This window comes from Pseudorca crassidens, chromosome 7 (assembly GCF_039906515.1).
Source record: "Pseudorca crassidens isolate mPseCra1 chromosome 7, mPseCra1.hap1, whole genome shotgun sequence".
In the NCBI taxonomy this organism is placed as follows: Eukaryota; Metazoa; Chordata; class Mammalia; order Artiodactyla; family Delphinidae; genus Pseudorca; species Pseudorca crassidens.
In genome coordinates, this window is record NC_090302.1 from 24,641,435 (window position 1) to 24,668,875 (window position 27,441).

Genomic DNA, 27,441 nt, shown 5'->3' on the forward strand with positions numbered 1-27,441 from the left:
CAGGGGACATGGGTTTGTGCCCCGGTCCGGGAAGATCCCACATGCCGCGGAGTGGCTTGGCCCGTGAGCCATGGCCGCTGAGCCTGCACGTCCGGAGCCTGTGCTCCGCAACGGGAGAGGCCGCAACAGTGAGAGGCCCGCGTACCACAAACAAACAAACAAATAAAAAAACACTCACTTTTTAAAAAAATATGGTGCCATATTACTCATCTGCTTAAAACTCCTCAGTGGTCTTCTGTTGTGCTCCAGGTAAAATCTTTATCATGGTGGCCCCTGGCTCCCTCTGATCTCACTGCTCATGTCACTGGAGCCATATTGGGTCCTTTCATTTCCTGGAATGTTCCTTCTTGCCTTAATACTATTTCTTTGCGATACTATTTCTTTTGTCTAGAGTGCTGCTCCCTCACTTTTGTCATGTACGAGCCAGTCTGGCTCTTTGTCAGCCCACATAGCCTATTGAGATGGCAAACCCAGGTTCTGGTGAGTGAGCTCTATGAGCCATGTGATTGCTTTATTGCTAAGGCTTACACCTGTGTGCCCATGACCTGAATTGGCTATCACCATTATAAAGAATGAAAAAAGGAGAAACAAAGTTTTCTGGGACCCTGAGGAGGAATAGCAGAGGAAAGAAAAAAGAAAGGAGAAAGGAGAAAGAGGAAAGGAAAGAATCAAACTCTTATCAGATCCGACTCAAATTCTGGCCTCACACTTGCTAGTTTTGGGATTGGGGCAAGTTACTTAATCTCTCTAAGCTTAGTTTCCTCATCAGTAAAATGGGGTTACTAATGGCTGTTGCCTCATGGTGTTATCATGAGGTTTGTGTTATTGTGTGTAATGCAGTTTAGCACAGTGCTGGCTGCATATTAAGTTCTCAGCTTTGTTTATAATTAATTTCTTATAAAATACAGTATATGTACATATATAAATGTTTATTCAAATCATTTCAGAATATTTTTCTTCCCCTTCTTCCTTTCTCTCCCTTCTCTCCCTCTCTTTTATCTTTCCCCCTCCTTCCCTCCCTCTTTCTTTGCTTCTTTCTTCGTTTCTTTACCTCCCTCCCTCCCTCCCTCCCCCCCCCTCCCTCCTTCCCTCCTTCCCTCCCTCCCTCCCTCCCTCCCTCCCTCCTTCCCTCCCTTCTCCTCCTCTTCTCTCTCTTTCTTTCTCTTCAGTAAACTTTATTGGGTACCTCCTGTGTGTGCCAAGCAATATCCCCAAATCTGGGAAAAGATCTTGATGAGAAGAATGAGTGTTTTGTTGTCTTTTCTTGTCCATGTCCCTGATTGAACTTTGAATTTGCCTATATGACTTAGTCTCAAATGACAGACCCAGAAAATCCGGGGAGGTGGGGGGTGGATAAAAAGGTGGTGGGGATGAAAAGGGTTTCAGCTGGGTCTGGCTCCCCAGCTCGCTCCCTCTACCCACAGCCCAGCAGGGGTTTGCCTTTGTGATAGGAAAATGCCCTTTCAACAGCACCAGTGTGGAAGCTCAGATGTTTGTAACAGTTGCTTAGTTTTAGGAAAAGGGATATATTTTGCCAAGTTGTGATCCCACTGGGCCTCTGAGCAGTCTGAACTTGGATTGAAATCCAAACCATGAAGTCTGAAACTTTTGAAACAGAAAAAAAATGGTTCAAAGAAAAAAGCTTTCTTAGGCTCCTGGATTAAAAAGTTGATCCAAAATATAATCATCCAAAAATAATATTCTGAAGGTTTACTTTAGAAAAATCAGAGACCAATAGGTAAAACTTTCTTTGTAACTGAGAGATACAAAAAGGTAGAATGTGAGGGAGTGTGTCTTCTTCCTGGAACATTCAATCTCCTCCCTCTTGCATCTCCCTCCCACCCTCCCTATCCCACCCCTCTAGGTGGTCACAAAGACCGAGCTGATCTCCCTGTGCTATGCGGCTGCTTCCCACTAGCTATCTGTTTTACACTTGGTAGTGTATATATGTCCATGCCACTCTCTCACTTTGTCCCAGCTTACCCTTCCCACTCCCCACGTCCTCAAGTCCATTCTCTACATCTGCGTCTTTATTCCTGTCCTGCCCCTACGTTCTTCAGAACCATTTTTCTTTTTTTAGATTCCATATATGTGTGTTAGCATACGGTATTACTCTGTATGACAGTCTCTAGGTCCATCCACCTCACTACAAATAATTTCATTTCTTTTTATGGCTGAGTAATATTCCATTGTATATATGTGCTACATCTTCTTTATCCATTCATCTGTCGATGGACACTTAGGTTGCTTCCATATCCTGGCTATTATAAATAGAGCTGCAGTGAACATTGTGGTACATGACTCTTTTTGAATTATGGTTTTCTCAGGCTATATGCCCAATAGTGGGATTGCTGGGTCGTATTTTTAGTTTTTTAAGGAACCTCCATACTGTTCTCTATAGTGGCTGTATCAATTTACATTCCCACCAACAGTGCAGGAAGGTTCCCTTTTCTCCACACCCTCTCCAGCATTTATTGTTTGTAGATTTTTTGATGATGACCATTCTGACTGGTGTGAGGTGATACCTCATTGTGGTTTTGATTTGCATTTCTGTAATGATCAGTGATGTTGAGCATCCTTTCATGTGTTTGTTGGCAATCTGTATATCTTCTTCAGAGAAATGTCTATTTAGGTCTTCTGCCCATTTTTGGATTGGGTTGTTTGCTTTTTTGATATTGAGCTGCTTGTAAATTTTGGAGATTAAGCTTTTGTCAGTTGCTTCATCTGCAAATATTTTCTCCCATTCTGAGGGTTTTCTTTTTGTTTTGTTTATAGTTTCCTTTGCTGTGCAAAAGCTTTTAGGTTTCATTAGGTCCCATTTGTCTATTTTTGTTCTTATTTCCATTTTTCTAGGAGGTGGGTCAAAAAGGATCTTGCTGTGATTTATGTCATAGAGTGTGCTACCTACGTTTTCCTCTAAGAGTTTTATAGTGTCTGGTCTTACATTTAGGTCTCTAATCCATTTTGAGTTTATTTTTGTGTAGGGTGTTAGGGAGTATTCTAATTTCATTCTTTAACATGTAACTGTCCAGTTTTCCCAGCACCACTCATTGAAGAGGCTGTCTTTTCTCCATTGTATATTCTTGCCTCCTTTATCAAAAATAAGGTGACCATATGTGTGTGGGTTTATCTCTGGGCTTCCTATCCTGTTCCATTGATCTATATTTCTGTTTTTGTGCCAGTACCATACTGTCTTGATTACTGTAGCTTTGTAGTATAGTCTGAAGTCTGGGAGCCTGATTCCTCCAGATCCGTTTTTCTTTCTCAAGATTGCTTTGGCTATTCTGGGTCTTTTGTGTTTCCCTACAAATTGTGAAATTTTTTGTTCTAGTTCTGTGAAAAATGCCAGTGGTAGTTTGATAGGGATTGCATTGAATCTGTAGATTGCTTTGGCTAGTATAGTCATTTTCACAATGTTGATTCTTCTAATCCAACAGCATGGTATATCTATCCATCTTTTTGTATCATCTTTAATTTCTTTCATCAGTGTCATAGTTTTCTGCATACAGGTCCTTTGTCTCCTTAGATAGGTTTATTCCTAGGTATTTTACTCTTTTTGTTGCTATGGTAAATGGGAGTGTTTCCTTAATTTCTCTTTCAGATTCTTCATCATTAGTGTATAGGAATGCAAGAGATTTCTGTGCATTAATTTTGTATCCTGCAACTTTACCAAATTCATTGATTAGCTCTAGTAGTTTTCTGGTAGCATCTTTAGGATTCTCTGTATAGTATCATGTCATCTGCAAACAGTGACAGCTTTACTTCTTCTTTTCTGATTTGTATTCCTTTTATTTCTTTTTCTTCTCAGATTGCTGTGGCTAAAACTTCCAAAACTATGTTGAATAATAGTGGTGAGAGTGGACAACCTTGTCTTGTTCCTGATCTTAGAGGAAATGGTTTCAGTTTTTCACCATTGAGAATGATGTTGGCTGTGGGTTTGTCATATATGGCCTTTATTATGTTGAGGTAAGTTCCCTCTGTGCCTACTTTCTGGAGGGTTTTTATCATAAATGGGTGTTGAATTTTGTTGAAAGCTTTTTCTGCATCTGTTGAGATGATCGTATGTGTTTTTTTCCTTCATTTTGTTAATATAGTTTATCACATTGATTGATTTGCATATATTGAAGAATCCTTGCATTCCTGGGATAAACCCCATTTGATCATGGTGTATGATGCTTTTAATGTGCTGTTGGATTTTGTTTATGTCAAATGCTTTTATTTTTTGACTCGGAAAAGTCTTTGTGGCCAATGGATTTATAAGTTTGAATCCCCAGTTATATTGCTTATTTTTGAAAGGTAGATTCACAATTATCCTCTCCTGGGGTGAAGAGCTTTTAAAATGAGTTAACCAAAGTCTATTAGCATAGTTCAAAGTAGATTTGGCATATCATAAACAAAATGGGATTATGAAGGGTGGTAATGCTGATGTGATAATTTCTATTCTTCCTTCAGGATACAACTCAGATTTTAGCTTCTCTGTAAACTTTCTATGCCTCTTCCCCTCAGCCTATGTCTCCCCACTTCCCCTGGCCCATTTCCTTCCACCAGCTGCCTCCTGTGCCTGGTTTGTGGCTTTTCCCTCAGACCTGCTTGCCATACCCCCCGACCCAATCTGCTGCCTTTAGGACCCACCCCTTGGGACCCTCACAAAGCCTGAAATCTTTGGGAAAAGCGTGCAGATGAGGAGTTCTAGCTAGTCTGAGGTGATGGGCACTTTCCCTTTGGACACCACTCTGAGTCACCTGCCTGCTTGCAGGGAGGAATGGGAAGATATCTGGTTCTTGTACAGGTCCCTGGGAGGGATTGCTGGCTAGGATAAGAGTCTGAAGGCTCTAGAAGGAAGAATTGCATATGCAGAGCTTGTCCTAGGGATCAGGCTCAGCTCACCAGCCTCACTAGTCCTCTAGTGGAGAAGAGAGGAGAAGTTGTAGGAGGACAGCTCTGCTGGCTGGAGTCAACCTGACCATGGGTGTGGTGAAGCCTGGGGCCTTAGGGAGGTCTGCTTGGGTGAAGAGTGGTGCTCAACAGAGTGGGGGTCATGAGCTTATGATTCAAGTTCTGTCATGGCTGCCCCAGCAATTGGATCTGTGAACTTAACTTGACAGGACTGGAAAGCTCCTGGAGGAGTGGGAACTAAAACCTGGAACTTTGTGGAGTGGCAGGAATAGTTGTGGGGCAAGATAGGGAGAAGCTTACACCTCTGAGACAAGATCCTTCCTGCTTTGTGGCTCTGGATTGAAGAACCACAGTCAACTCCGAGTCAGGTCCATTTGTGGAGTCCTCAGCTCTCTCCTCCAGGAAGCCTAAAGGTTGACCTAAGCTGAGTAGGAGAGGAATGCACACTCCCTGGGCCAAGAAGTGTGGCTTCAGGAAAAGACTCCAATGTGAGGGTTTTATGAGAGCACCCAAAAGTGGTGGATTTTTAAAAGTGTGGATTTTTAAAACAAATCCACAATTTCTTTGACACTCCTCCCATCGAAAGGTGGAGCCTAAACTCCTTTTGAGCGTGGGATGGCCTTTAGTTTCACTTCTAGCTAATAGGGTATGGCAGAAGGGATGTACGTGACTTCTGAGGCTAGGTTTGAAAATGTGATACAGCTTCTTGGAACCCAAGCCACTATGTTGTAGGGAGGTCCAGGCTACAAGGAAAAGCTGCATCTAGGTATTGGAGCTGACAGGGCCAGGTAGGGTCTCAGCTAACAGCCAGCTTTAATTGCCGGACATTAAATGAGAGAGTCTTCAGGTGATTCTAGCCCCCAGCTGTTGATCCAGCCCAGCTGATGCTACCTCCCACACCCAAGCCCTGCCCAAATCACAGATTCATGAAGGAAATAAATTACATTGTTTTAAGTCACTGAGTTTTGGGGTAGTTTGTTACATAGCAATAGGTAACTAGAACACTAAATCCTAGAGTTCTTTGGCATCTCTCACTTCTTTGACACATATGTTTGTGGTCTTTTTTTTTAACTTTTTATTTTATATTGCAGTATAGTTGATTAACAATGTTGTGATAGTTTCAGGTGTACAGCAAAGTGATTCAGTTATATGTATACATTTGTCTATTCTTTTTCAAATTCTTTTCCCATTTAGATTGTTATATAACATTGAGCAGAGTTCCCTGTGCGATGCAGTAGGTCTGTGTTGGTTATCCATTTTAAATATAGTTTATTGCCTTCTGTCCCCCACCAGGAGAATGGTTTAGTAAATCACGACACATCCAAAATGTAGAACATCATACAGCCATTAAAAATGCTATTTTTCAAGAATTTGTAATGACTTGATAAAACGCTCTTTTTGTAATATTGAATTAAAATATAAGCTAAACACTGCATGTGTGATAGAATTCCGTTTTTGTTTGAAAAACACGTGCACAGCAAAAGAACTAAAACGAAACACACCTATATGATGAGGTGATGGAATTTTAATAAATCTTTAAAATAATTTCTATTTCCAATTTCCTGTAATATATATATATTATTTTTATAGTGAGAAAAAACTGTTACATTAAAAGAGATGATCTATGCCTTTCCTTTTTATACTAAACATGGTCTCATTTTTCTCATCCTTAATTTCCAATTTCCAACTATGCATAAGGGGAGATTTCATATTTACTCTAGGAAACAGTTCCAAATAGATAATAGTAATTGAAAAAATGGCTTTATGAAAACAAGTGTAGATTAAATGAGTTTTAGTCAGACTTTCAAAAAGTTAGTCCTTTCAGTCTTCCCTTCTAACTCTCTCTCACATTCTCTTCTTATATGAGCTTGACTATGAACCATATTTCATCCCACTGAATGTCAAAGGCTTCTTGAAACTTCACACTTTCTGGAACAGTCTCCTAGAGATGGCCTCCTTGTCCTGCTCTGATTCCCATCCTCAAACTTATGATTTCTTGCTCCTAAGGGAGCAAGAAATTTCTTCCTGGAACCATGTCTCTAAAAGGCCCATTTGCTACGGTAAATTAACCTTTAGACGAACGCTTTCTTTCTCTCTGTATTGCGCTAATTCAATTTTGTAATCCAGGATATAGTAAATAGAGTCCAAGAATGTTAGATTTGGAAGAAACCCCATAGATTATCTGATTCTACCCCTTTCTTCCAAAGAGAAGGAAATCTAGGTCCAAAATGTTTAAATGGCATTCCCCAGATCACACAACATGAATGATGACAAACCAGCGTCAGGGCCAAGTTCTTCTGACTGTTTGGAGGCAGTAGAGCCTGGTGGAAAGAGTGAGGGTGTTGGTACCAGATATCCTTGGGTTCAAGCCTCTGCTCTGCCAGTTATTGACTGTAAAGTTGGGCAAACATACTCATTGCTCCAAGCCTCATTTCCCCAGCTATAAAATGAGAATAGTATGTACCTTGAAGAACTGCTGTGATATTAGAAATATTATATTTCATCTTCCTTTCAGACATCAAAGAAAAAGGTGCTCTTACTGGGTTTTATTTGAGCACATAATTTCTTTAGAAGACTCAATTCATAGATCATTGATACAGACAACTGTACTCCCAAGAAACAACTATAGGTATTTTCAAGGTCCACAGTTTTAAGATAACAAATATCTTTCACAGGTCAACACCACACTTCTCCCAGTCTGTCCATTTCACCTCTTACCATTCACATCTCAGGCTGCACACCCCATTCTCCGCCCACTGTCCATGGTTTACTTATGTTCTTATCTTTTTTTTTTTTTTTTTTTTGCGGTACGCGGGCCTCTCACTGTTGTGGCCTTTCCTGTTGCGTGTTGCGGAGCACAGGCTCCGGACGCGCAGGCTCAGCGGCCATGGCTCACGGGCCCAGCTGCTCCGCGGCATGTGGGATCTTCCCAGACCGGGGCACGAACCTGTGTCCCCTGCATCGGCAGGCGGACTCTCAGCCACTGCGCCACCAGGGAAGCCCTGTTCTTATCTTTTAAAATAATTCCTCTCCTTCATCTGTATCTTCCAACACATGTAAATTACCTGAGGAAGATATCTCTTCTTTTTCTTTTATCCATAAAAATTTAAAAACTCCCCATGTCCTGGAAGACCTGTATGATGATACTTGTGGTAATGATTCACTTGTGTGCAGGAAAATGAAATCCACATGCTTTTTTAAGGTTATTAGATTGTAATAAAATACGATTAAAAGTGAAATAATGTTTTTTATTCATCAGATTGGCAAGAATAACAAAAACATAATATTATTAATAAAGGTGAGGAAATTTATATTATACAATATTATATTAATAATTATTAATGTATTAATATGTAATACTATATATTAGACTTATTTTTCATCAATTGGTGATTATTCATGCAGCCTCTTGGGAGAACATTTTGGCTGTGTCTATTCGACTTTAAAAATGTATTTATCCTTTATTTGTATACATGTATGTCCAAGAATATTTACTAAAACATTATTTATAATATAAAAAATTAGAAGCAACTTAAATGTGTCTTGGTAGGGAAGTGATTAGATGAATTATGGTTCATTCATTTTATGGAATAGTCTGAAGCAGTTAGAATAGTGTAATAAATACGCATTCATTGACATGGAAAGGTCTCAGACATAGTTTTATGTGAAAAGAGCAAGTTGATGAACAATACGTATGGTATGATATCATTATATAGTATGCAATATATAAAAAAGATGTAGAAGGATATGCTTCAAATAGATATTGTGGTTATTTTTGGAGAGGAAAGTGTTTTGTTTTGTTTTTTGAAAAATTTAAAAATAATTAGGCTATTTTTACTTATAAAACTGAAAAAAAATAACATTTAAAAATTAAATTTTAACATAAAAAACATAGGAACTCCTCATGTGATTTTGATGCCCATACAGGTTTAGAGACCATAATATATAATCTATTGTGTTAACAAATAACTTCAAAATTTAGCAGCTTAAAACAACACATATTTGTTATGTCACACTTTTTGTGGGTTAGGGATCCAGGCATGGCCGATCTACATCCTCTCTTTTAGGATCTCTCAGAAGGCTGCAGTCAAGGTGTTCACTGGACTGCCGTCTCACCTCAAGGCCTGATTTGGGAAGAATCTGCTTATAAGATCGCTCATATGGTTGGCAGGATTCAGCTTCTCATAGGCTTTGGGGTGAGGGCTTCAGTTTCTTATGGCTGTTAGCCAGAGGGCCACCCTCATTTCCTTGCCATGTGAATCTTTCCAACTTGGCAGCTTGCTTCATCAAAGTGTGCAAGCTGAGTAGGCAGTAGAGAGAGAATACCAGCAAGATGGAAGTCAGTCTTTTGTAACCTAATCATGGAAGTGACATCCCATCACTTTGCCATATTCTATTCATTAGAAGTAAGTCACTAGGTCCAGCCAACACTCAAGTGGGAGGGGATTATACAGTGGCATGAATACCAGGATGGAGGATCACTGGAAGCCATGTCAGTTGCTGCTTACCACAGAAACCATTGGCTTAGGTAATTAAGAAAAAAATCTAAAAATGAGCTTGGTTTTGTCAGATACCATCATTCATATTTTAAATTTGCTTATTCATTTGCACTTTCTACTTTACTTATAATAATTGCTTAACATTTTTACATCTTAATGTATTTCTTTTTCTTTTTAAAAAATTAATTAAGTAATTAATTAATTTTTGGTTGTGTTGGGTCTTCACTGCTGCACGCAGGCTTTCTCTAGTTGCGGCGAGCGGGGGCTACTCTTCGTTGTGGTGCGCGGGCTTCTCATTGCGGTGGCTTCTCTTGTTGTGGAGCACGGGCTCTAGGCGCGCAGGCTTCAGTAATTGTGTTGTGTGGGCTCCGTAGTTATGGCTCACGGGCTCTAGAGCGCAGGCTACGTAGTTGTGACGCATGGGCTTCGTTGCTCTGCGGCATGTGGGATCTTCCCGGACCAGGATTTGAACCCGTGTCCCCTCCATTGGCAGGTGGATTCTTAACCACTGTCCCACCAGGGAAGTCCCCTTAATGTATTTTTTAAGTAAGACCGTATATTGGTTAAATATACCTTTGTGGACAGGACAGGAACTCAGTCATCATTTTGGTCAGTGTTTCTATGGGAAAATGTATTTTGAATTCTGTACAGCACTTCTACAGATTGTTGGAACATCACTCACTTATAAACCAGGGACAGAGAACCACTTCATCTAGAGATTAAAATGACCAATATATTTTCAAATCTCTTTCTCACTTAAGGATTTGCTTGCAGTGGGTATCTGTTTCAGTTAGCACTGATGCATAAATACCACCCCAAAATGTAATGGCTTAAAACAACAACCATTTTATTTTTGTTTATGAGTTGGTTGTTGACCGGGCAGTCCTTCAGTTAGCTGACCAGTTGGCTGGGCCTGGATGATCTAGGATAACCTCACTCACATGTCTGGTCGTTGACAAATCAGTTGTTCAGCTGTGACACCTCCTCTCTGTTCCACGTGGTCTCTTGTTCCCCAGTAAGCTACTCTGGGCTTCGGCACATGGTGGTCTGAGGACAAATCACATTGGTGAAAGCACGTTACATGGCCAAGCCTGAGTCTGTATGGGAAGAGACTATGTAAGGAAGGCCATTACTGAACATTATTACTGCAGTGTCATAAAGTTTTCAAGATCTTTTGTCACTTTCTTGTTTTATATTATTTTGTTAAACATATCCACCCAAGGGTATGAATCCTGTCAACCAGTAAAACCAACACTTTTGGGTCTCACCAGAGAGTATATCTCAGTGAGGACTGATCCAGCCCTTGTTCAGAGCTAGGCCAGGGCTGTTGCTGTTTGAGGAAGTAAATTTGAGTGACATTTCATCCATTCATCTCTGTATTCTAAACTCTGTCCTCATAGCCATTAAGACCAACCAGCATCAACATGCATACTTGGGCCATAATAACTCAGTCACCTGCAAGAAAAAAGCATCACTGAGGAACAGTTTAATGTCATGCCTTAACTTTTATAAATGACCATGGGAAGAAATCTGTATACCTTTAGTAGAATCAATGTGGAGGGTGTTACTGGGGATGATTTTCAGTGTCCCTCTAATGAAGTACAGAGTGATAAATTCCTTCCAGAAATTAATATCAGGAAAATGCTTATCTCACCTGACAAAGAGTAATCAACAAATCTGTGTAAGGCAATAAGAGTCTATAACTTCTCTCTCTCTCTCTTTGGCTTTGGATGCCAGAAATAGCAAAGTTACATTTAATGTTTTGTTATAGTAACTCTCTTAGCCCTGTTAGCTGTGGCTTTTGATACATTTATTTCCCTCCTTAACTGATGATATCTTTCAGTTTTGATGATCTTAATTTTGGGGAAGTGTTAGGGGGTTAAAATTACATATACATGAACAAACAGATAAACACATTAAGCGATCTAATTTCTGCTGCTAACAAATTGTATAATCATTTAAAAAACAATCATCATGTAAGTTGTATAATCATTTGAGAATATAATTTTACCTTCTTATAAAATATTGAGATAAGATTGGGCTGAGTGATCTTTCGAGTCCCTTTGGCTCTTTTTTTTTCTTGAGTAATTTTCTTTTATTTTTCTTCCGTCTTCCTTAGCGTTGTCTGTATTTGGAGAGTATTTTTCCATGAGAATCGATTTCTACTTATGATAGAGCTGGTTTCTAACTCTTGAGATAAAACTCCAGAATTGGAACTGGGTGGCAGAGAGTGCTTTAGGAGAGGTAAAAATTGTCATTAGTATTATTGTTCATTTGTCTCTTAATAACTCCAAAACTGATTCTCCTGTGACTCTCCCACTTGAACATTTTACACTCTGTGATTTATTCCGGCTATTAAATGTCTTGAATGGTTTAGTAGAAAAAGAGGAAATTCAGACTTGTTTCAGTGTGGTATAAGATTTTTTCAAATATTTTGTGTTTGGCAAAAAGTGATAGACATTGGCAAGATTTTGTCCCTTGTTGCTATAACTCCAGTGTATAGTATTTCTGGGGAAATGTAAAGCATATGGCCTGGATTCATTGTACAATTCACCTACAGTGTTCATCAAAACTCATTTGACACTCAAGAAACCTTTATGGCCTGACAGATAAAAAGCTTTAAGTGTGATTTGCTTTTAAAAATAACTTAGGTGCTAAAAGTTACCAAAAGGCAACCAGTGACTCTCAAGTGTTCCTAAATTCAGCCAAACAACTTTTCTACTGGTAATTAGGGGGTAATTTATAGACATCACTCTGGGATCTGTTATTTAGACTAGCTGATTTGTTGTACAGAAAATTTGAAAAAAAGAGGCATTGTATTGGAGTTTTGTGTGAAAGCCTGATGTAGAATATATCAAGTTATTCTCATATGGTTTATTAATTGCTGCTGTAGAAGTGCAAGGAAGCATGACTATTTCACGGTGATACAGCCTAATGGTTAAAGGAGTAACTGTGGGTATCAAACCCCATCTCTACCTCTCTCTCTCTGCATGACCTTGGCAAGTTACTTCTCTAAGCTTACCTCTAAGTTTTAGAGAGGGTGGTCATAACTATACCTATATTGTAAAGGTATAAGTAAGAAATCCAGGTAAGCTGGTTAGCACAGTACTGGGCATTTAGTACACACTTAATTACCATTAGTTATTATTAATGCTGTTATTATTTATAATGTCAAATTACATAGGATTAGGCCCATTTTTTCCCTTTGTCTTCTCTTAATGTGGAAAACTTTTATTTAAATTGAAATGAGCTGAGTGAACTTAGAATTGCCGATAGTATAATTGTTGTTCTGTGGACAGCAGTTAAGAGTTAAATTATCATATATGTGTAAAAGGAGTCAGAAGGTCTGGGCTTATATCCTGATTCCTTCACTTACCAGCTATGTGTAGCATTGAACAAGATTCTTCACCTCTCTGAACTTCATTTTTAAAGCATAATGTCAATTTTCCTGCCAATCTGGCTAGTATGTGAAGCATAGGGAATCCCTGTTCAGTTACCAACATAGTATGCCTTGTCATGAATAAGCCAGCAAGACTCTGATAGCAAGACTTGCCTAGAATTATGATTCCTGATGGCCCCACATGAGCTTCTCAGCTGACAATTATTTGGAAGAAGTTTGGGGTTGATTTGATTGTCATAACGACAGGATGTGTTGCTGGCAATTAGCAGGCAGGGAGCAGGGATTCTAATTGTCCTGCAGTGTATGAGACCTGCCTTGAGAGGTCTAGTTTCAAGGCATAAGAGAGGGGCCTTCGGTTCAGAGACGCATGGTTCAGTCAAGGTGGTTCCACCTCATAAGACACCGAGACTGCTGACTCATTTGAAGTTCAAGGATGTCTTTGTGGGTGCTGCCTTTTCCAAGGTTTCACTACTGGCATGAGTACTGAGTCTTATCCTTAAAGAGCCATACATATATCATTAGGTTTCCTATTTACACGGCCTCCTTGTTTGTCCGTGCTGGCCATGCTTTCCCATCAGGGCCTTTGCACTGACTGCGACCTCTGTTTAGAATGCTTCCTGTAGACAGCTCTATCTCACTTTTTTCATGTCCTTTTTTGAGATGCCTTCTCAATGAGGCCTACTCTGACCACCCTATTTAACATTGCATTCCCCCAATACTCCTGATTTCCTCCTATTTTGTCTTTTTCCCCATAGTACTTAACATATTTTGAAATATTATGTTATTTGCCTATTGATCATGTTTATTTTTTATTTTCTGTCTCCCTCCACTAGAATGTAAACTCCACAAGAGCAGTGGTGTGTATGTGTGTGTGTGTGAATTTAATTCACAAATATGTTCTAAGCTCTTAGTCCAGTGCCTGGCACATAGTAGGTACTCCATAGATATTTGTTGAGTGAATGAATGAATGAATGAATATCATCAAAAAGAGCTGGAAAATCTAATGTGGGTAGGTCCTAAACATAAAGCAATAGGAAAGATTTTAAAAAGGAATACATTTGAGAAATATGCAGGACTTTTGTATACTATAATATGGTACAGAGAGGCATGAAAGAAGACTGGATTAAATTGAGTTATTTTGTGATTTCTTGATTGGAATATTTTATATTAAAAAACCATAACTTTAATGAAATTTTGATAAATATTTTCATGAGTTTTTTTGAACTTGGCAAAAATGATCCTCAAATTCTATGAGAAAAGCTAAGAAATGTAAAAAAGTATAATGAGGAGAGGCACACCTCAGTTTTATTGAAACTAATTATAAAAGTAAAATACTTAAAACAGTGTTCTATTGGTCCAAGAGTAATCAGATAGAACAGTGCAACAGAATAAAAACCTCAGAAAAACACACAAGTGTGTGTGTGTGTGTGTGTGTGTGTGTATATACATATATATACACATATATATAAAATGGGATAGAGATAGTATTTTGAATTAATAGGGAAAAGTACAGATAATTAACATTTATTGAGCATTATCTGTTGTCTGTTATTTACTTCCTGCAGCAGAAGGCATGGACTATCATTTCTTATTTATTACAGACAAGGGGAATGAAATTTAGGTGCAGTCACTTGCAGCGTGAAGTCACCTGCTTAGTACACTGCAGTTGGAATTTGAACCCAGACTGAACACCACAGTTCATGCTCTTAACCTCTACCTTACATGAATAAAAGATGCTGACTTACTGGCTAAGTATTCAGAAAAAAATGTCACACACAGATTTAAATGTAAAAAACGAAATTGTAACAAAGACTTATTAGCTCTGAGTATTTTTACAAAAAAAATTTTGTAATAAAAATTTGAAGCCATATGAATTTCATTTTCTATTTTTAATTGTATATTTTAAGATATATCTACAGATTAGAGTTCTGGACAGTTATCCAAAAAATGAGGTAGAGGAGTATTTAAGTAATATGAGAAATTATTCACAGTTTGGATGAAAACCAGTTTGTAAAGTAGTGTGTAAAGTATGATGTTATTTCTATAAAAATGTATTTATTAAGCATCCATGCAAAAAGATACCCCCACTGCCCCAGTATAGGTTTCATGTATATAAAAGAAGGCTAGTTCCAGAAGAAATCTGTAACTGTTTTTCTCTCTTGTGGGATGGTTTGCTATCAGTGCCAGACAGAAAATGGCATTCTGGTACCTTGCAAAAATAGATGCCCAGGTCTTGTGTGGCCACAGTCATTTCTTAACCTGTCACTCCTGTCAACAAACCAAAATAACAGCCTTGACTTTCTCGGCGTGGAGTTCCCACAGGTTTCCTATCTTCTTGACCTGACATATCAAACACTGTAAAAGACAAATTGGAGGCCTTGTTAACTCTCTTTCGACTCTGCCTTGACTTGGAGCATTTAAGGGTTTAGACTGGTTAATGATGTCTGTTTTTACAGTTATTCAAGCCAGGGTCTCATTTCTTACCCAGGTGTCAGGTGGAAAGGGAGGCAGTTCTTTAAGCCATGTCCACAAATGAGCTGAGGTTCATAGACCAACTCCCTGCTCCACCCAGGATTCTGGTCAGGGATGCCCTGGGGGTGGGGGGGACAGTGAGTGCTGGGGTCCCGAGCACATTGATTTCACTCAGTTCCTACCTCTGTGCAAACAGCACTTAGGACTCTGAATTCTGATTATTTAATATGAGTCGGTCTGCCCAGTTAAAATATGTGAACATGGATCAAATATCCCATTAGGGGCTAGATCTTGTTCATATCTGTGTCCTCAACACTCTGTACTCAGTGTGATGTTGAGGAAGGAGCCCTGGACTGGGAATTTCTCAGATCTTGGTTGGAGTCCTTACTAGCTTGGGAACTCTGGACAAGCGATTTAAGCTTTTTAAGCTTCTCTTTCATCGTCTATAAAATGGGCCTAATGATATTCTCATAATGTGAACATTAGTGAGATTAGGTATGCGAAGGCACATAGTCCAGAGCTGGTACATGGAAAACTCTCAACTAATGTTTATTGACCACATCATAGTGAATCCTGGGTAGAGCTAATGGCTCCAGGTGGGTGTAGAGGAATCCTCCCTGCAGTAATTGAGCTCTGCCACGAGGAGGCGCCCGAGCCCCATGGTTGATTTTTCTACTGGTTCCACATTCAAAGCTAGCTATACAATTCAACCTCTGCAGGTTTACTCTTAAGAGTCTATGAATGACCTACTCCTCATTCCTTTTCTATTCAAATTATTGTCCTTAAAATTAAGACAGTGTAGCTGGCTAGTAAAACATTGACTCCTTTTTGTTTTTTGCTTATCTCCATTTGGGGTACCAGCCCTTTTATTGGCTACCTTTTATTAGCCTTCATTTTCTTGTGCGTACACGTAACACAGTTGGCTCACACCTTGTGTCTTGTTCCAAAGGTTTGGACTGTTTGTGGGACAGGAAGTGGAATTGGTCTCCATTATCATTTATACAACCAAGGAGGGCCATCTGTGGCCCCAAATGTGCTGTGGCTCCTTCTCTTTCCTGTCTTAGAAGCATTCTCTGCTCCATCTTTGTTTATGGTCGCTGGCCCTGTTCCCTGACTCTAGCAGTGCACTTCCAGTCTGAAGAGCTGAGTTTGAGCCTTTATGGGGCTTCTTAGCCTCACAGAGGTAAAATTAGGAAGAGCCTTCAGGGAGGAATGAGCTGACCTCAGATGGGGAGACTGAAGGTCAGAGTAGGGCCAGAAACTTGGGCCTCAGTTTCTTTGTGGGTAAAACAAGAGAATTGGGCTGAGTATTATCTAAGACCCTTCCAGTGTGGACATTTTTCCTTGTTCAAATCCAGAGGCCACGCTCACAAGCTCAGTTCCCCGACTCACCTGAGGTGTGTGAATTCGGTTATGAAGAGTAGACTGAGATGTTGTAAACCTGAGTGTCACTCTGATTTATGGGTTTTGTAACCTAGCCCTCAGAGCCATGCTGAGGCTTTCTCAAAGTAGATATTATGCCTTGGAACAAGCTGTTCAGATGAGCAACACAAGGACACATCAAAGACTCCAGCTTTCCTGCTTAGCTTTTGGGGCCCATGGTTCTCGTTTTTATAGTCCTGTGACGTCGGGACAGCATTAGCATTTACTCCCATTTGCTAAGCACAGCATGCCGCAAGAAGGCAATGGTTATGAATATTCTCATGGAAGTAAGTGGCCAAGCTAGGAGGAGAACTGTTTTCTGACATTTATCAGGCATTTGGTGTTGACTGTAGCAATAGTACAAAGGAAAGAGCCCACCACCGAAAGCCTGCCTGGGTTTCAATTCTGCCTGCCATTTCCTGGCTGAGATTCCAGGCAGATAGCTTAACCTCTCTGAGGTTTGATTCCCTACCTGTGAAACGGGATAACAATACACCCACTGCTCAGGGTGGTTTTTAAGGGTTGAGAAGAAGGTATTACTGTAAGGTGTTGATGAAATATGAGATTTAAACAATTTTTTTCATTTTGACACAGGAGCAATACGATATGTTTTTTTCTGTTCTGAAATGGGAGTTCAGGTAGGGTTAAAAAATGGGACAAAATAGCATGAGGACTTGAGGAACTTTAGTGAGCATCAGCAGGGTCTGAATTAAGGATAACTGAAAATAAAAAGGAAAGAGTGATTAGGATTATATGGGAAGAATATACAAGACCCTCTAATGTCTCTCACCTTCTGCAAGATTGCCAAGGATCACATCAAGGTGGTGACCATGGCTTCTAATTGACTATCAGTCTTCCAGAGTATTTATCCTCTTTCGGACTCTTCTGCCTTATTGGACCGTGCAGGTATCTGTTGAGCATCTATCATGAGCCAGCCATGTGTCACTGCTGGGGGCAGTAGGAAGTCAAGGGTAGGTCCTGGCCTCCAGGATCTGAGAGGGGAGGTCTGGGTGAAAAGGCAACTTCACCTTTCCTAGAGCAAAGGGCCTCAGGTGAGCTCTGCCCCAACAAGGAGGGAGGTGGGGGAAGCTCTGTGTTCCAGGCAGGAGTCAGGCAAGACCTGGCTAAGGAGGAAGTGTCTGGGCTGGGAGTGGGAGCCACTGAGAGCATGGAGAAGGCTGTGGAGGGACCAGTGATGGGAGAAGAGAGAGCCAGCTCCTGAGGAGTGTGCTGCCTCTCAGAGTTAGGGAGGAGGAGATAGTAAGGATTGGTGGAATGACCTGTTCACTCCTCCTCCTTCCTTCGCATAGAACATAGAGCCAGGTTATCCCACAGAGAAAACTTAAACCTCAGTGGAAAAACCTTCTCCTGCCTTTAGCTCTAGGAAGACTATTCAAACATATCAGTGTCCCATTTTAACTCTGACCTTCAGGATCTGATAGCATCATCTTAGATACTAAAGGAAGTACCTGGAGGAAGAATAAGATCCCTAGGGAGCATGTGTATTTAAATCCATAGCTTCTCTTCAGGGACTATTGTGAACTAACTCAATTGGCATTTGTGTTTTTAAAAAATTAATTAATTAATTTTTGGCTGTGTTGGGTCTTCGTTTCGGTGCGAGGGCTTTCTCCTATTGCGGTGAGCGGGAGCCACTCTTCATCGCGGTGCGCGGGCCTCTCACTATCGCGGCCTCTCCTTGCGGAGCACAGGCTCCCGACGCGCAGGCTCAGTAGTTGTGGCTCACGGGCCCAGTTGCTCCGCGGCATGTGGGATCCTCCCAGACCAGGGCTTGAACCTGTGTCCCCTGCATCAGCAGACAGACTCTCAACCACTGCACCACCAGGGAAGCCCCGGCATTTGTTTAAAAAAAAGAAAAAAGTTAACACTCAGTGCTGATGAGTTTCTGTTGAAAACAGCAGGCTTGCTGTCTCCGGGAGCAGTGAAGATTGGTATAATGCCTTAGGGGAGCAGTTTGGTAATTTGTAGCGACAGCCACGGGCATATTATGTCCCCGTAAACCCACTGTAAGTTGAAAATGAATTTAATATACCTAACTTACGGAACATCATAGCTTAACCCAGCTTACCTTAAATGTGCTCCGAACAGTTACTTTAGCCTACAGATGGGTAAAATCATCTAACACAAAACCTATTTTATAATAAAGTGTTGAGTATCTCATGTAATTTATTGAATACTGTACTGAAAGTGAAAAAAAGAATGGTTGTATGAGTACAGAATGGTTTAAGTTTATCAGTTGTTCACCCTCGTAACTTTGTGGCTGACTGGGAGCTGCAGCTCGCTGCCACCACCCATCCTCATGAGAGAGTGTGGTACCTCATATCACTAGCGCAGGAAAAGATCAAAATTCAAAGTATGGTTTCTACTGAATGCGAATCACTTTCACATCATCGTAAAGTTGAAAAATCATTGAGTTGAGCTGTCATAAGTCAGGGACTGTCTGTATATACCTAGGCCTGCACCTGGCCCTTATTTCCATTCACCCACCCCCTAAAGGAATTAAAGGAATCTGCCCTAAGTAAGCATCTTCTCTGTGGGATCCACACAGACTGTGCACTGTGCTCCAGGGGTGTCATTCATGTAGGCAAGAGCAAAAGTATCCCCGCCCCCCCCCCCAGAGCGGTCCACTGCTGCATTCTTGAGAGCAGAGACTTTATCTTATTGATTGCTAGATTCCTGGGGCCCTGGAATTGCATCTGGCACACAGTAGGAGCTCAATAAATACTTCCTGACCCATTGTGGTGTGCTTAAGTGAAATGCCAATACATGAGTCCATTGTCTAGAAATTTAAAATGATTGGGCGCAGTGACCTGCCAATGTAGGAGACACGGGTTTGAACCCTGGTCTGGGAAGTTCCCACATGCTTGGAGCAACTAAGCCCATGCACCACAACTACTGAGCCTGTGCTCTAGAGTCCGTGAGCCACAACTACTGAGCCTGTGTGCCACAACTACTGAAGCCTGCGCACCTAGAGCCCGTGCTCTGCAAGAAGAGAAGCCACTGCAATGAGAAGCCCTTGCACCTCAACTAGAGAAGGCCCGCATGTAGCAACAAAGACCCAATACATCCAAAATATAAATAAAATAAAACTCTTTAAAAAAAGGATAAAAAAACTAAAAAAAAATGATCATCATGAAGGTAATGCATAAACTCACTTGAAACTTTAACCAGCAAAAAAGCAAGACTTAAATTTCACTTCTACTGTGTGATTACCACCAGGCAAAATTATATATGAATATGAAAACACAGCCTGAAATGGAAATGAAATGGGCAAAATGAAAATAATTATGTTAGTATGCTGAGATTATGGGCCATTGCTTTGCAACGTTAAGAAGTTTCCAAAATAAAGTGAAGTCAGATAGTTTTTTGACCACACATTTAAGTTTGATTTAAGAAAAATAAGGCAAGACATTATTAGTAAGTAGAATTGGATTTAAATAACTACTTTATTTCATAACTTTTTTTCCTCCCTTAGAGTTAATAAATATTCTTCAGGCATCTGTAATCCATACTTTGTAGTATCAACCTATTCAAAAGCAAAAGGACTGCCAAGATGGAAACCTAGGAGAGTACTTTTGTTTTCAATATCTGCTGTGAGAATGCATATAAACGAGCAATAAAGAACCACAAAGAGAAAAGCAAGCCCTGATTTGTTGGGAGGTTTACATTCACTAATTGACCAGAGATAGAGTTCCTCTGATGAACTGAGGGTGTAGTGAAGGTGAGCGAAATAGGGCCCAAAGTTTCCTAGGGCAGAGTTGGCTTTGCCATAGAACATTCTGATTTGCCTCTTTCATTTTCAGCCTTTATTCTCACTGCAAAGGATGGATGAGTTCCTAATTGTGGGAGTGGAACCTGAAGTGAAGCTCCCTGGGTTCAGTTCTCCATTCCACAAGAGACTGCATCTTTGGAGGAAGATGCATTCCTTTTCCTATCTGATTTTCCCAGTCTTTGGCTAATAGTTTAAGTTGCCACTGATTGCACAGAGATGCCTGTACAGCAGAAATTCTCAGTGTTTGGTGGGCACCGGAATCACCTGGAGAGATTCCCAGCACAAATTCTCAGGTCCTGTCCCTAGAGATTCTATTCAGTAGGTCTGGGTGGGGCCTGAGAATGTGATTTCTAACCAGCCCCCATGTTATGATGCTGATGCTGCCTATTGGGGTAGCATCACTTTGAGTAGCACTGGTTTACAGCTTTCTTAGGTGGTCACCAGATGATGTTCTAGGGGGTATCTGGGTAAGGATTCACCTCTCCTATGACCAGGTCACAGTTACTCCCTAACTATGAGGTGAAACCCATTCATTTCTTGAGAGGCAGCCTCACAGTACAAAGAACAAGAGCTTTAGAATTAGGTCCAGGGTCAAATCTCTGCTCTGGCCTTTCCTCTGTGACTGTGGGAACCCAACCTCTCTGGACCTCAGTTTCCTTACCCACAATGGAGCTGATGTTGCCCACCTGGTAGAGGTCTTTTAGAGATTAAATTAGACAATGTTGGGAAAATACCTAGCACAGTGCTTGGCTCATAGTTGGTACTTAATAAATAGTGGTTCTTTTTTTTTTTTTCATCTTTATTGGAGTATAATTGCTTTACAATGTTGTGTTAGTTTCTGCTGTACAACAAAGTGAATCAGCTATGTGTATACATATATCCCCATATCCCCTCCCTATCCCAACCCTCTAGGTGGTCACAAAGCATCGAGCTGATCTCCCTGTGCTATGCAGCAGCTTCCCACTAGCCATCCATTTTACATTTGGTAGTGTATATATGTCAATGCTACTCTCTCACTTCGTTCCAGCTTCCCCATCCCCCGTGTCCTCAAGTCTGTTCTCTACGTCTGTGTCTTTATTCCTGCCCTGCCACTAGGTTCATCAGTACCATTTTTTTTAGATTCCATGTATATGCATTAGCATACTGTATTTGTTTTTCTCTTTCTGACTTACTTTACTCTGTGTAACAGACTCTAGGTCCATCCGCCTCATTACAGATAGCTCAATTTTGTTTCTTTTATGGCTGAGTAATATTCCATTGTATATATGTGCCACATCTTCTTTATCCATTCATCTGTCAGTGGCCATTTAGGTTGCTTTCATGTCCTGGCTATTGTAAATAGTGCTGCAGTGAACATTGTGGTACATGTATCTTTTTGAATTATGGTTTTCTCAGGGTATATGCCCAGTAGTGGGATTGCTAGGTCATATGGTAGTTCTGAAATAGTGGTTCTTAATAGAATTTCTTTTGAGATGCTACAGATACTAAGATGCTATTCAGTTAATTCTTTAAGCATCTCTAGGGAGGTTTACAAGAGCATCTTTATGGAGTGGGTAGGTTGAACTAAAAGAAAGGGAAATGGAAAGGGGGAAAAACTGATCTAATTCATTAAACTACAGCTTCTCTATTATCCTAATTTTTGTGTTGTCTAGGGGAAAGTGCTTTCTATTCTGTTCTGTCTGTCCTGTCCTATCCTATCCTACCCTATCCTATCCTATTCATTAAAATTTGAAGTCCCTAATATGCTATGTACTATACCAAGTGTTTTCTGTCCTTAAGGAGAGGCAGCCTGATGAGATGTCAAAATTGTGGATTTTGAATCGCCTGTTTTATGTTTGACTTTGGACTCTGTTACCTCCCCAGCTGTTTGACCTCCAAGCTGGTTATTTCAGTTCTTATTTGTAGAATGGGGAGAATAAGACTGAAACCACTGGGCGGGAAGGTGCTTGGCTTACCTGACTGAGACTGGGAAGAACATTAATATAAAGCAATGAATCCCACCTCACAGAGATATTGTGAGGATGAAATCAAATAACAGATATGAAAGTGTTTTGTTATAAACTATGTAATGCTGTGCACATGTGAGGTGAAGAGGAAATAGTTTCCTTTTCACTGTGGGACTTTGACGAATATTCAGATCTGCTTTCCTGCTCTCATTCAGCCTTCTTGAGTTTTTCTCATACAATCTGATACACTTCTTGGCAATGGGGAAATGACGAATATTCAGATCTGCTTTTCTGCTCTCATTCAGCCTTCTTGAGTTTTTCTCTTACAATCTGATACATTTCTTGGCAATGGGGAACACTTAACGCCACCTTCATCATGGAACCTAATGACTCACTGCTAAAGTAACTTCAAAGTAATTATACTTGAAATGGTAACAGAAATTCTTCCTATTCTGTATGACAGCACTTTTTGCTTTATCATGTAGCTACAAGTTTCTTGATTGATTAGTCTGCTATGGAGGAATGACCCTGGACTTAAAATTCAGAGACGTGGGTTTTAATCCTGGCTCTGTCAAATGACAGACCTTGGCAACTTCCTTCGCTTCTAGATAAAAACAATATCAGGGCCAGAAGTTAGAGATCCTTGAGTCTAGGAAAGGCAAACTATAGGCCAGTGGGCCAAATATGGCCCACCATCTGTTTCTGTAAATAAAGTTTTATTGGGACACAGCCATGCTCATTTGTTTACATGTTGCCTGTGGCTGTTTTCTTGCTACAAAGACTAAATGAGTAGTTACAACAGAGACCATATGGTGTACAAAGCTGAAAATCTTTACTATTTGGCCGTTTACAGAAAAAGTTTGCTGACTTCTGCCCTAGTCCAACATCCCGTCTTCCTTTTTAAATATGGGAAATTAATTCCAGAAAGAAGAAGGAACTTGTCCAAGATCACATAAAGAATTAGCAAAAGCAAAAAGGCAAAAATTTAGGAAAGAAAAAAATTAAGGTTAATGAATATTCTGTCTTAGTCCAGAGCCTAGACATGTCAATTATTATAAGATCTTTCAGGGATATTTGAGGGGCATTGCCTTCCCTCATTTTATATCTGTCTAAGTAAGACAAATATTATCACATTTAAATGATTCCAAGGAAAGGAGTGCCTTGGAGAGTCCTATAATGAAGGCTTTGCTGTATGAATCCAACACATTCATCATAATGAACATACAGCCAAAATATCCATTGGCATTTTGTTTTCGTAATACTCTCTTTGATGTCATGATTAATCTGAACTTCACTAATTTGGAAGTTGTGTTAATTTGATAACATAAGTTCTGGTTAAATTTATCTTTGCATACTGCCTGACAAAATGCTTCATTAAGCAAGTTGATAGCATAAACAAGAATTTGGGGGAGTGCTGTTTAAATTACTCAGGAGGGTGAATGATTTTTTAGGCACTGCCAAATCATTTAGAAGTGTTTATTTGAAAATAGATGATGACTAGGCAAATCACAAACCATTTGTTTGTTAATGCATGTTCAAGGTCCTTCAACTGGAAAACATTCTGACAATGTCTCTATTTGGATATTGAAAGTCATTTCTCTCAGAATAGTCTGTAACTCAGGTTTTCCACTAATTATGATCATCCTTTCTGTACAGTAGGGCCCAAATGGCATATCAATATGGGAGAAGACCTTAGAAATTATCAGTTGTTTCCTAAACCATAGGGGCATTGAGATAAATTAGGTGATAAAGATACAGTCTTGTAGAGAGAAGTTTTTTACCTTTAAGTCTCTATCAGTCTTTTTTCTCTTTTCAGGTTTTTTTTTTTTTTTTTTTTGATTAGGGAAAAGTCTCAAATAGGTGTTGGAATATCCTTAACACCTCTTTACCATTTACTAATTTCTTTGCTTCAAAAACAGAGAGTAGGCATCAGGGAGCCCATCCTCGAAAGGCAGCACTTTTCAGAGATAATTAAAAGCATTGTTTTGTTTTCACTGTATTTATTTTTATGGCTGCCTTCTGTTCTGGCAAGTGATAATGGTTTCCATTCATGGTAATTCTATCAGGCTTCCTTTTAAAATCAATTTCAAGGAAGAAAAAAAGGAAACGTGGCAATTTTAACCAAATATAATATGAAAATGTAATAGTACAGATGATGTGTGGATATGACAAAAATCACAATGTGGTGTATATTTATACAGAAAACATAGTAAAGGTGGGCTCACATGATGGACATTTGAGTTAAAGTAATCTAGTCCAATTGCCTTATTTTATGGCATAGGGAACTGATGCCCAAAGAGGACTAGAGACAGTCGAAAGTCATACAGCCCTGGTGTCAGAGCCAAGAACAAGAAAAGGACCCTGACTCTCAGTTTACACTTTCTGGCACCTGATGTCACCTTGCGCCCATTTTGGTGTTCCTGCCCAGGTACAAGTGAGAACATTTGGGAATGTGAGCTTGTTCTCTGAATGTTTTTTTCACTAACCTGCCCTGCATCAAAATGTTTGCCTTAAACCAGCCTGCTCTGTGGCACTGAAGAAAAGTTTGCTGGAATGACGGTTAGTGAAACATAGGATCGGGCCCTCACCCTATTGTCGTTCTAATTCCTTCTGTAACTTTTCAGGACTCCATAAAATATCAGCTCTTTGAGAAGAAAGAGATTCTTTCTCAGAATGTGGTCCTCTTCTCAATAATATCCCAGGAAGAATTTGTATTCCCCTCTCAATGGAACTTACTACTTAATAATGTGGCCTGTTCCATTAATGGTGGTGAATGCAATCTGAGGATCTTCTGGGGATGAGGGGAATGGCCCATAGCTCTGAAATTTCAGATGCCTACTTCCTTAGACCTAAAATAGCAGAGATGTCAAGGCCTCTGATATTAGAATCTTGTTGGGAGTAGGGAGCTGCAGTAATGGCCTCCTCAGTCTCTGTCTCTTCTTGCAGCAGGCCTGGAGGCAGCCTTGCGGGCAACTGGGGAGCTGATCACCCCCATTTCCCCCAAGCTCCTGGCCTCTGGGTGCAGCTGAGATACTGGGTTCTTCCACCGTGGGGCCCCGCCTATTGGCCGTGTCTCTCTGGCATCCCAGGCTTGTGGAACATGGACAGATGTAACCTTGCTTTGAGAGTAAAGCAGTGGAGGGAACAAAGGCTCACTTCTTAGAGTATTGTGCCAGGATACATATTTCCTATGCACTTTTTAGATGCCACTTAACCCGCCAGAGCCAATAATTGTCCAGAAACCTCATACCAGCTCTTATGGAACATGATGACATTTGTTTTTAACAGTAGCCCTTCGGGTGACACAGTGATTGGCAAATCAGGAGATGAGAGGTCCGATGAGGAAGCTGGCTGGAGATCAATATCTCCCCTCAGTCCACGTTTGGAAATGACTGAAGAACTGAAGAAGGATTTAAACAATGGTAATAAAATCGCTTCCACTTATTGAGCATCTACTTTGATTCAGGCACTATCCTAAACACTTTATTTTTCTTGTCCTATTGAATTCTCTCAAACACTTTTAAAGATAGATATTATAGCTCTCAATTTTTAGATGAGGAAATGAGGCTCAAAGAGGTTAACGTATTTGCTGAGGGCAAATAGCCAGCGAAAGGCCGAGCTGGGATTTGATCCCAGGTCTTTCTGATGTTGGGACTTATGATCTTTTCAAACTGCAGCAGCCTTTATAGAAGCACTGGATGATCACGACTCTCTGGTCTTGCCCAAATTATACTATTCATCAATAACGCATTGGATTAGAATCCATTAAATGAGAAATATTACAAATGGGGCTAGGGGAAGATTAAAAAGAAAAGATTATTGCTGACTTGTTTTTGAATCCTCAGGGCAGCTGTCCCATACGTCCACCAGGTTGTGGATGCTTCGAGGGCAGGGACCAGCACCCAGCACAGGGCCTGGCACCAGAGGGACTCCCAGTTGAATTGGATTTAGAATTATTTAGATCCCTGAGCCCTGGAATAAACACTCATTGGAGAGAGGGAAAGTCATCAGGAACAGACTGCATTAAAGTTCCAAAAAATGTTAGTAATAAGTGTTTCACATTTTTAGTTACTTGTTTTTTCTCTAATGCTGTGCTCTTTTCCCTTCCAACATACATCCTAACTGTAATTAAGTCATTTTGATAATGCCATCTTACATCCAATTTTTCTGCCTCTAGTCTCTGTCTATTCCAGTCCAGTTAATCTCCCAACGTCCTGCCAGGACAAGGAGCATCTTTCTAAAATGCAACCCTGACTACACTTCTCGCAAAACTGCTCTGTTCTGACGGAACTCTGTGAGCTCCTCTTCTCCCTTGAAGCTGGGAGCATCTTTGATTGCTTTTTCTCTCTCCCTCTCTCTCAATGCATAGTGCTGTACCTGACACAAAGCAGGAGCTTAATAGTTTTTAAAAAAATTTTTTTTAATTGAAGACGTTCCCTCTTAGTGAAATGTCCTTCCCTTTTTTCTTAATTAAAACACATTCCTCCTCATTTCTAAGACTGTCTTGGGTCAGGTTCCTCAAAGTAGAGCCTGAAATGGGGATAGTTTTGCATGTGGTTTATTGAGGGAGTGCTCTCAGAAGGAAAACCTGTAAGGAAGTGAGGGCAACAGGGTAAGGGGGGGATGAAGCCAATCAAAGAGGAACTTTCAGCTGAAATCTTGCCTCATCCGTATCCCGCAGGGAGCTCTGGAGCATGAAGAGCACCCCTGTGGCAGGGTCAGGCCTTTCCTACTCTGAACCAGTCAGGCACTGACTGAGGGTTGCTCCTGTTTTGTTTTTGTTTTTGTTTGGTGGGGGATGGGTGCATAACCTCTCAGGCACTGGCAGGCCAGGTGGATTCTATCTGCTGCAGGCAGATCTCTGGTAAAGGGTGCAAGCTGTGATCCCTTAGCAGTCAACAGAACTTCTGGGTGATAGGCATGTGAACCAAGTAAAGAGTTGCTGGGTCAGGGGCACCACAGCATCGATCTCAAAAACCAAGCGCAGATATCATCTCCCCTGTGACTCACTGAGGC